Genomic DNA, 9,064 nt, shown 5'->3' on the forward strand with positions numbered 1-9,064 from the left:
TGGTGACGAGGACATCCTACGTCGCGATACGCAACAGGCTAGCCTAAAGTCAACGCGTATTGCGATGCCCCCTCTGAAATTTCCTATAAATAGCAAGGCCGGGCTCTCTCATTTTGAACACCAAAATTCACCTACATATATCTCTCTAACATCTCTCTAAGATTCATATATCATACCCTTGATCACCTCGTAAAACGTGTCCATATTTCCTCGATTTTCGTGCCCGTTTCCTCGATATTCGTGCCACGTACCGATGGCGTTCCAACAAAGAAGGTGTTGCCATCCCGACAACCCGTCTCGTAAAGCATGCCAAAGTGTGGGAAAGATTGGAGTGCATCGTTTTGCGTGCAAAGGAAAAAGTGTTGAAAGGAAGGGTTGATCAAGAAGATAAAGAAGATGAAGCGGTATTGAAGTGTTGCTCGATTGTGTGGGCTTTTCATAAGCCGACCAAGGTAGGCATAATGCCTGAATGAAATAATAATAAATTATTAAGGCTTAAAACCCAAAGTCGAGGAAATACTCGATATCTCGATAAATAAAAGAAATATAACAAAGAAATGAAAATAAAGGAATATGAATATATATATATATATGTGTGTGTGTGTGTGTGATTATATTATATAATTTTGTTATAGAATATTATTTAAGTAATTATGAATATATTCTTAAATAATAAAGAAAAAAAAAGAATATGTTTCTTAGAGAAGAAGAAACGTAGGATTTTAATGAAAAATAAAATAAAATTTACTTAAAGGTTTATCTTATAAAAAAAGTAAATAAGTTAAAAGAAAGACTTTTAATTTATAAAAGAAGAGAAAGAAAGAATACTTTTTAATAGAGGTTTTAAAGTAAATAAAATATAATCGAGATAAAGATTATAAAAGAGACTAAAGGTCTTAATCCGAATTGTATATCCGACTAACAAAAAGGTTATACTCGTACTATAAGTGCGAGATAGCAACGGGAAAGACCCACGGACAGTGTATTGAAGCTGATCCAAATCAAAAAGGTGAATACGCCCTAACTTTACAAACTTGTTTAATCGAGTCAAAATAATTAAATAAAAAGAAATTACATGAGACTATGTGTCTCTAAAAGGTTATAAACAAAAGTAAGCGCTAGCTCTCAGACTGTCGTGTACGTTTGTTTGGATCCTTACATATGTGGTAATAAAGTCAGTGGGCACACCGCGCCACACTTGGTTATTACCTCCGCCACGATGGGCCGGACCAAAGTTACGTCCGAGTAAGAATGGCCATTTGCATACGTATGGTACCTAAGTAATGTCAAACGCTACGGTGTTTGCTAGTGTGTTTTGTGTAGAGACTTGAGTTTATAATTGTGTTTGTTTAATAAGCTTGATTATTCCTAAGCCACGATGGGCCGGACCGAAGTTATGTCTCGAGGGGTAATCTAGTAAAAGAAAATATTTTAGCGTCAGCATATTTACCAGCATATGTTGCCGACGTATTTTCTAAACATTTTACAGGTAATCAAGATTAGGGCTTGAAAGCTCGAAGTGCTCAATATTATCCGATGGCTCGGATCTTTTGTTAAACTTTAAAAACTTAAATGGTGGTTTTGTAATGGAACATAAAAAAAATTTGTAAACACTAAACGGGAAGTTTTACATCCCGTCTTTTGAATGTAAATATAATATTTTATTCCACATAAATATAAGACTTCCACTTTTAATCCGCTAACTCTGATTTATTTACAAATGTGGCATCAACATAAGTGTCGCACACCTAGGCCGTGGTCTGGGGTGTGACACTATTGGTGAGATTTACTGAGTACGATAATGATGATGAAGATGATGATGTTTTTATTGTTAAAATGTTTAATTTATTGTACGTATAAAACTGATTTTTTCATGCTACACCGATTGACCGATATCCTCTTGCAGTCAGGATGTTTGATACAATGCCTTGTGCTGACAACGATACTTATACGCTTTTAATCCGCTAACTCTGATTTATTTACAAATGTGGTACCAACATAAGTGTCGCACACCTAGGCCGTGGTCTGGGGTGTGACACTATTGGTGAGATTTACTGAGTACGATAATGATGATGAAGATGATGATGTTTTTATTGTTAACATGTTTAATTTATTGTATGTATAAAACTGATTTTTTCATGCTACACCGATTGACTGATATCCTCTTGCAGTCAGGATGTTTGATACAATGCCTTGTGCTGACAACGATACTTATAGCAACTCATTTGATGTTTTCATTAGAGGCAAGCTACCGTGTAGTTAATTACATGTTATTTGAAGTTTTAAAGTGTAGTTAATTACATGTTATTTGAAGTTTTAGTAGTGTACATGCATATATAATTATTTGTTGCATTATGTTCAGGAGAGGAGATCATTTCAGGAACCCAACGTGTGCACGAATATGAACTTTTGAAGGCATGGGCTATAGACTGCGGGATTGATGTCAACACAATGTCAACATTCATTGATTCGTTCGAGTATGGTAAACTACTACATGGCGGGTTTGGCGCTAGATTAGAGCGGGTTGTGATGCTCTTTTGTGGCCTTGACAACATAAGTAGCACTCTTTCCCCGTGACCCGAGGAGACTCGAGTCGTAGATATTTTAAGCTGTCATTTAAGAACCGTAACTATATGTTGCATCAATCTTGTTTAAGAATTTAGTTTTAGGCATGATCAAATTGTTTTGAAATATGGTTTTGTAATATAAAACTGTATTATATGAGCATTTGACACGTTATTAATCTTTGCCTTGTCTAATTCTACCTTGTGATCAAAATTGGCGTGAGCAAAGTTTTTTCTTATAAGTATAAGCTAAAAAGTAAGAGGGTTAAATGGATTTATACAATATTTTAGGGGAAATGTAATCAATTTTAACCTTATAAATAATTAGAAATATTAGATTATTACAAAAGTAATATGAACGGTTGGGTGTGAACCGGTGCTATGGCAATGGTGCGAAAGAAATTCGGTTGGTATTGGCCTAATCCGGTATGGTTTTTACGGTAACGATAGGCTACCGCTGGAGCAACTGAAAGAGAACCCAAAATATGTCGGCGGGATTCAAAACATGCCTAAAAAGACATCGACACCTGTGGGTTCGTTAGTTAATAAAAAAAGTAAATAAAAAACCAAAAACCGACGCTAGCAAGACTAAAACCCGGATAACATACACAACCTGCATCCCCATGCCATGTTAGTCTAGTTATTAACCGAACAAACCGAACCGAAGCATTAACCGACGGCTAATTTTTTGATCTTTTGAATAACCGATATTTTAGTTTGGTTTCGATTAACCATTTTTTAACAACAAAAAATAAAGACCAAACCTGATTAACCAATAATTGTTTCCGTAACAATCCTCTTCTTCTAATGATTCTATGTTCCAATACTTCAAAATCATATTTATCCAACTTTCTTTGACCGTTGTATTCTCGATCATGGATATTTCATTTTATTAGTAGCATATATTAATTTGTTTAGAATGACAGTGACTTTAAATTGTTTTTATTTTCTAACGTGTAAAACTTAACCGTTTATGATATTCATGTTTTGATCTTAGTAAAATTCTTAACAAAGATCAACAAATTTAGTCTATGCAAAAAGTTTGGGTTTAGCCGTTAATTACCCGAACCTAATTAACCGCTAATAACCAAGTAATTAAAGCCGAACAGTTATCGTTTTTATAATAACTGACATGTTCGGTTATGGTTATGGTTTTAGTTATTGCCATTAACCAAACTGAACCGTGCACATCCTATTTATGTATACGTTTTTCTATTATACCTAGAGGTGGCAAAATAAAATAACAATAAAAATGAGTTTTGTGTTTTTCAGAGGTAAAATGTCAGAAGACTGTGAAACCACATCTGCCAACATCTGTAGCAGAAGAGGTGGACCAAAACTCTGCAGTCTGCAACAAGAAGACTGTTTGTTTTTTAACATCTGCAGACTGCTAAAATAAGCTGAAATTTAAATAATTAAAGAAAAATAAGTAGTATAAACGATGATGGTTCGGGTGAAATATATGACTCAAAAATCTTCAAATACCATCATCTATAAATATCAAAAGAAACTAAAACTTGAAATTCATCAATGATTTAATAATCACTATAAAGAGGCTCAGACCTATCGAAACATTGGTGCAAAAGGTTCAAAGTGCCATGGCTGCAAGGGTACCTGCCATCCTGCATTTTTGCCACGCCAGGCACATATCCTGAGCTGATGTTAACTCGAACAACATTAGATCATCACAGCCACAAACCTGATTTCATATTTCAAACAACCATCCAAAAAACCCAAATCAAATGTCAATCGACATCGACAGAGGCGGCAACCGGCGTCAGAAACCGTGGATTTAAAAGCCATCACTTCCCCACACCGGAGTACAGCCACCACACCGAATCCGGTAACAATCAGAGGTCATAAACCCTAGATTTAACAACCGTAATTTCCCAACATCGGAGAGCTGCCACCACCACACTATCGCTGCCTAGGTTTCGTAAATCAAACCCGGTAACAATCGGCGATGATGGCGGCAATCGATAGAAAAACACAGCCATAAACAAAGATTATGGTGACAACAAATGAAAAGAATAAAATGAAGAGTGAAGAATTGCTGGTGGAGTCATCAGTAGCAACTTGGCTCATCACTTCTGGGAGAAGAGGTTAAAGAAGTAATAATACCAACACTTCTGGGAGAAGAGGGCGCGCAGACGTTTTTTAATGAAACGTCTTCGAAAAAACAAACACACTGCAGAGCCCAACGTCTGCGCGCCCTCTTCTCAGTGCAGACAAAAGAGGTGGAGAAGTCCTTCTGAGGAAAAACAAACAGCACCTAAGTCTGCTCCCCATAGCCAATGCAACCAACTGAAATTCAATGAACCTAACCTCATTCCCGTCCACATTCATTGTCCCCACTTTTTTATCATCTCCACCATTGAAAACCAACCTCTTCACCTAAACCTCAACCGTTTTTTTTCACACACACACACAAATAATGAAGAACGCAAAAAGAGAAGAAACCGTTGACGTTGCGTATCACGTGCTTCATAAGCTTCCGTCCGGTGATAGTCCGTACGTCCGAGCTAAACATCTTCAGGTTCGTATTTCGTCCTCATCTGCCTTTGTAATTGTATGTCTCATATTTTTCAACTTTTTTTTTTGTTAATTATGCATAGAGTATCAACAATATGTTGTCAGGATGATTCCTTTATTTTTCTGATTTAATTGTAAATTTAAATGTTAGTTAATGATGATGATAAATATTGATTATTGAGACACTTTTGATTTATTATACTTTAATTTCTTTTAAAATCATAATAATAATAAGCTAGTTACTCACTCGATTATTTTCAAACTGTTTATTGATTGTACTTAGTTACATAATTGCTTATTCTATTTTTGGATCATTCAATATGTGTTAATTAATTGTGAAGCAAATGAGCCGACTTGAGCTCGGCTTGTTTTAATTATTAATAAACTTGTGTATGTTTTTAATTATTTTCATATATTTTGAGAAAAACATTGACTGGCCTAAATGATCTTGCCATACAAAACTTATATAATACATAGAAGTCTAAAAGAGTTATAAATTAAACATACATTAGGCTCGTTAAGGCTTGACGAGCCTAAACGGTCTTCTCATACCAGGCTCAAGCTATGGCTAATTAATAAGGCTTGGGTAATTTCAAGCTTTTATTTATCGTTCTGATATCGAGTATCTCGCAAGCGGCCCGGCTCATTTACACCGCTAGTTGAGCTAAAATTGATGAACGATTATAACATACAGTAAGTTTCAACATTTTCTTCTGATCCTACTATTTTGGTTTATTGATTGTGAATTTTAGTTAACCATAAGATAAAATTTGATTATTGCACGAACGAATACGAAATCAGTTGATTGATTACTGTTTTTTCAGATCAAATAATAATTGGTTATTTGATTAATTCTTAATTATTTTCCAACTGTTCATCGATTGTAGCTTATTATATTTTGGATCATTTAAACGTGTCTAATTATATGAGATATAGATGGTTAAATTTGTGGAGAGACGTTCATTTGTAGGTTCTAGCCTACACTTTTGACCGAATTATATGATCAACTATTCAACCATTGAATTTAATTTTTCTAGGAGAAAATAAATGAAAATTCCATGTTCAACATTTTAAACTAACTTAGAATTTCTAACACACAAAAAGGGGTTGCGGCGTAATTTTAAAAGAGGATTGCGGCACAACCTGTTACCCGTTTACCTATCATTTTATTGTAATCGCTTTGAGTTTTATGAAATGGAACGTGACAAATCTAAAAAATCTAACACACAAAAAAATATGTAGTGTTGCCTAGGATTTATTGTGGCACAACTTGTTACCCATTTACCTATCACTTTATTGTAATCGCTTTGAGTTTTATGAAATGGAACGTGACAAATATAAAAAATCTAACACACAAAAAAATATGTAGTTGCTGCCAAGGATTTAAACTAAAATCCTTCAAACCTAAGGGTACAATTTTCATTTGAATATTTCTTTTTTTTTTACGAGCAAATTTTTCCATCTAAAATCCTTCAAACCTTGTATTTGGATTTAAACTCACCAACTTATTTTTGGAGGGGCAAATGTCATACCAATAAGTCATGGATTATTAGAATAGTTACTAAAATATATAAATCACCTTGTTGTAACTTGTAAGATGTTTAGGTGTTTCTTATTAGGTGAAGTGTTAACATCTTATACATTGAGGCGACTTGCCGACTTGTAGACAACTAAGCTTACTTAATACATAACCAAAAATACAAGAAGTTTTTTGTTTGATTTGAAGGTATATGCTCCATAGGAGTCATACAATACTTGATTTCCTTAGGTCACACTATTCTTGGTGGTATAATGGTATACCATTTTTGGGACCCCTTTAAAAAATTATGACATTTTAGACAAATCTCATCTCATCATGTAATTATATTATTGTGTACTACTATACACATAAAGCTACCACACCTACCGCTACAAGCTAATTTTCCAAACATACCCTATGTGACTATGTATGTTTTGTTATTTTGGACTATGCTATAGATATAAATATAATTATTTTACTTGTGACGTAACTGTGATGTTTAATGACACTAGGTAATATTTGTGGTCACGTCTAGATAGGTACCAAGTACCATATCCCAAATGTTATTTTTTTAACTTTATAACTTCCTTTTTTTTAATACTTATATATAATTGTTGGATATCCAACTTTAATGGCTTTACAATAGAACACTTAAAAAATGTTATAACTTTATTTTAATATTGTAAAGATTGTTAGGATCTTGGTACCATAGAAGGACTTTAATTTGAAATATGCATTAATAAAACACATGGGTTGGATATGGTTAATTATGACTTATGATATCTATAATTTGATTTAAAAAACATCTCTTTTTACAACACCCATAAATTTGACAAGGGTTTGATTCACTTTTTTACAGCTTGTAGAAAAGGATCCAGATGGGGCTATAGTAATGTTTTGGAAAGCTATAAATGCCTGAGATAGAGTTGATAGTGCCCTTAAAGATACGGCAGTTGTTATGAAACAACAAGACCGAGCTGAAGAAGCGATTGAACTTATTAAATCGTTTAGAGATCGTTTCTCCAAACAAGCTCAAGAATCATTAGACAATGTTCTAATTGACTTATACAAGGTAACTAAATGTCACATACAAACATGAGTGGTAAAAGCAGCACCATGTTTTTGAGCTTGTATTTCTGTAAATTAATTTTACGTTTGGCCCGCTACAAAGTCATATTATTTGAAAATTTTGGAGAAAAACTGTTTTGGGTCAACCCGAACCTGCTTTGACCTGGTTAGAATCCGGTATCACTTTCTAACTTTCTAACTTGTGAAACAATGTGTTTGTAGAAATGTGGGAAAATAGAAGAGCAAATCACGCTTTTAAAGAAGAAGCTTCAAATGATATATCAAGGAGAAACATTCAATGGAAAACCAACCAAAACCGCACGCTCACATGGAAGAAAATTCCAAGTTACAATCAAGCAAGAAACTTCAAGGATACTGGTGCATTCACATTAATCGTTTGTAATATCATGGTGTCGTAAACCATGAGTGAAATTCCGGATATACCATTGGAACGAATGCGATGCAGGGTAATTTAGGGTGGGCATATTTGCAGCTAAACAATTTCCCAGCCGCAGAAGTTGTATATCGTAAAGCCCAAGAGATAGACCCGGATGCTAATAAAGCTTTCAACTTGTGCCTTTGTTTAGTCAAACAAGGTAGATATGAAGAGGCCAACACGATTCTTGAAGACGTGTTGGAAGGAAGATTTTTGGGGTCAACGATCCTAAGTTAATGAACCGGACAAAGGAGCTGGTTAAGGAGTTAGAGCCATGGCGGTTAGCTCAGGTGCAAACCAGTCCTAGCCATGGGCTAGTGACTTTGGAGGATGCTTTCATTGAGGGGCTTGACTAGTTGATGAACCAATGGACTCCATTGAGGTCAAGAAGACTACCCGTGTTTGAAGAGATATCGACATATAGAGATCAACTAGCTTGTTGATTGATGTTGAAGGTATGTTTGTGAGCCTAAAACTCAATAGTCGTTGAGACGAATGGTGTGTATTTACCAATAATCGACCTTCGTGAGTGTAAGAAGTGTGTGTATATCGATTGTAAACCGTGGTAGAGAATTGGCCTTATATAGTGTGAAAGTATAAATTGTATTCAAACAAAAAAGTTTACAAAATAAATAAATAATAAATAAAATTGTTAACATAGAGGACTATTAAACTGCATAATACACTTGTGCATATTGCTGACATATACAATGGTTTTGAGCGTGATAGGAGGTGACATAACCATTTAAATAAAAAAGTATAAATGTTTATGTGGTTCTTACTTTTCTGCTTAAAACTAGTTATGTAATGAACGTGTGCCCCAAGGAAGTATTCGGTGAGCTTCAAAACCATCATAATCAAAACGAGAACGATACTTGCAACTATGAGTTTTATCTTCATATTTTGAATCCACATCTTTTTCATCTTGGTTCCTTGTTTCTTGAA

General features: G+C 34.5%; 1 pseudogene across 1 annotated transcript; it reads left to right on the top strand.

The window, feature by feature from the left end:
- Positions 1-4,853: 4,853 nt before the first annotated feature.
- LOC143595659 (protein SULFUR DEFICIENCY-INDUCED 2-like) lies at positions 4,854-8,726 on the top strand (annotated as a pseudogene). Its single transcript, XR_013146560.1, has 4 exons — positions 4,854-5,100; positions 7,475-7,687; positions 7,906-8,061; positions 8,150-8,726. The product of XR_013146560.1 is annotated as a protein SULFUR DEFICIENCY-INDUCED 2-like (transcript).
- Positions 8,727-9,064: the final 338 nt, after the last annotated feature.

Source organism: Bidens hawaiensis, unplaced genomic scaffold, assembly GCF_021521415.1.
Source record: "Bidens hawaiensis isolate Kalapana, Puna unplaced genomic scaffold, B.hawaiensis_p1.1 tig00045421_1, whole genome shotgun sequence".
Lineage (NCBI taxonomy): Eukaryota > Viridiplantae > Streptophyta > Magnoliopsida > Asterales > Asteraceae > Bidens > Bidens hawaiensis.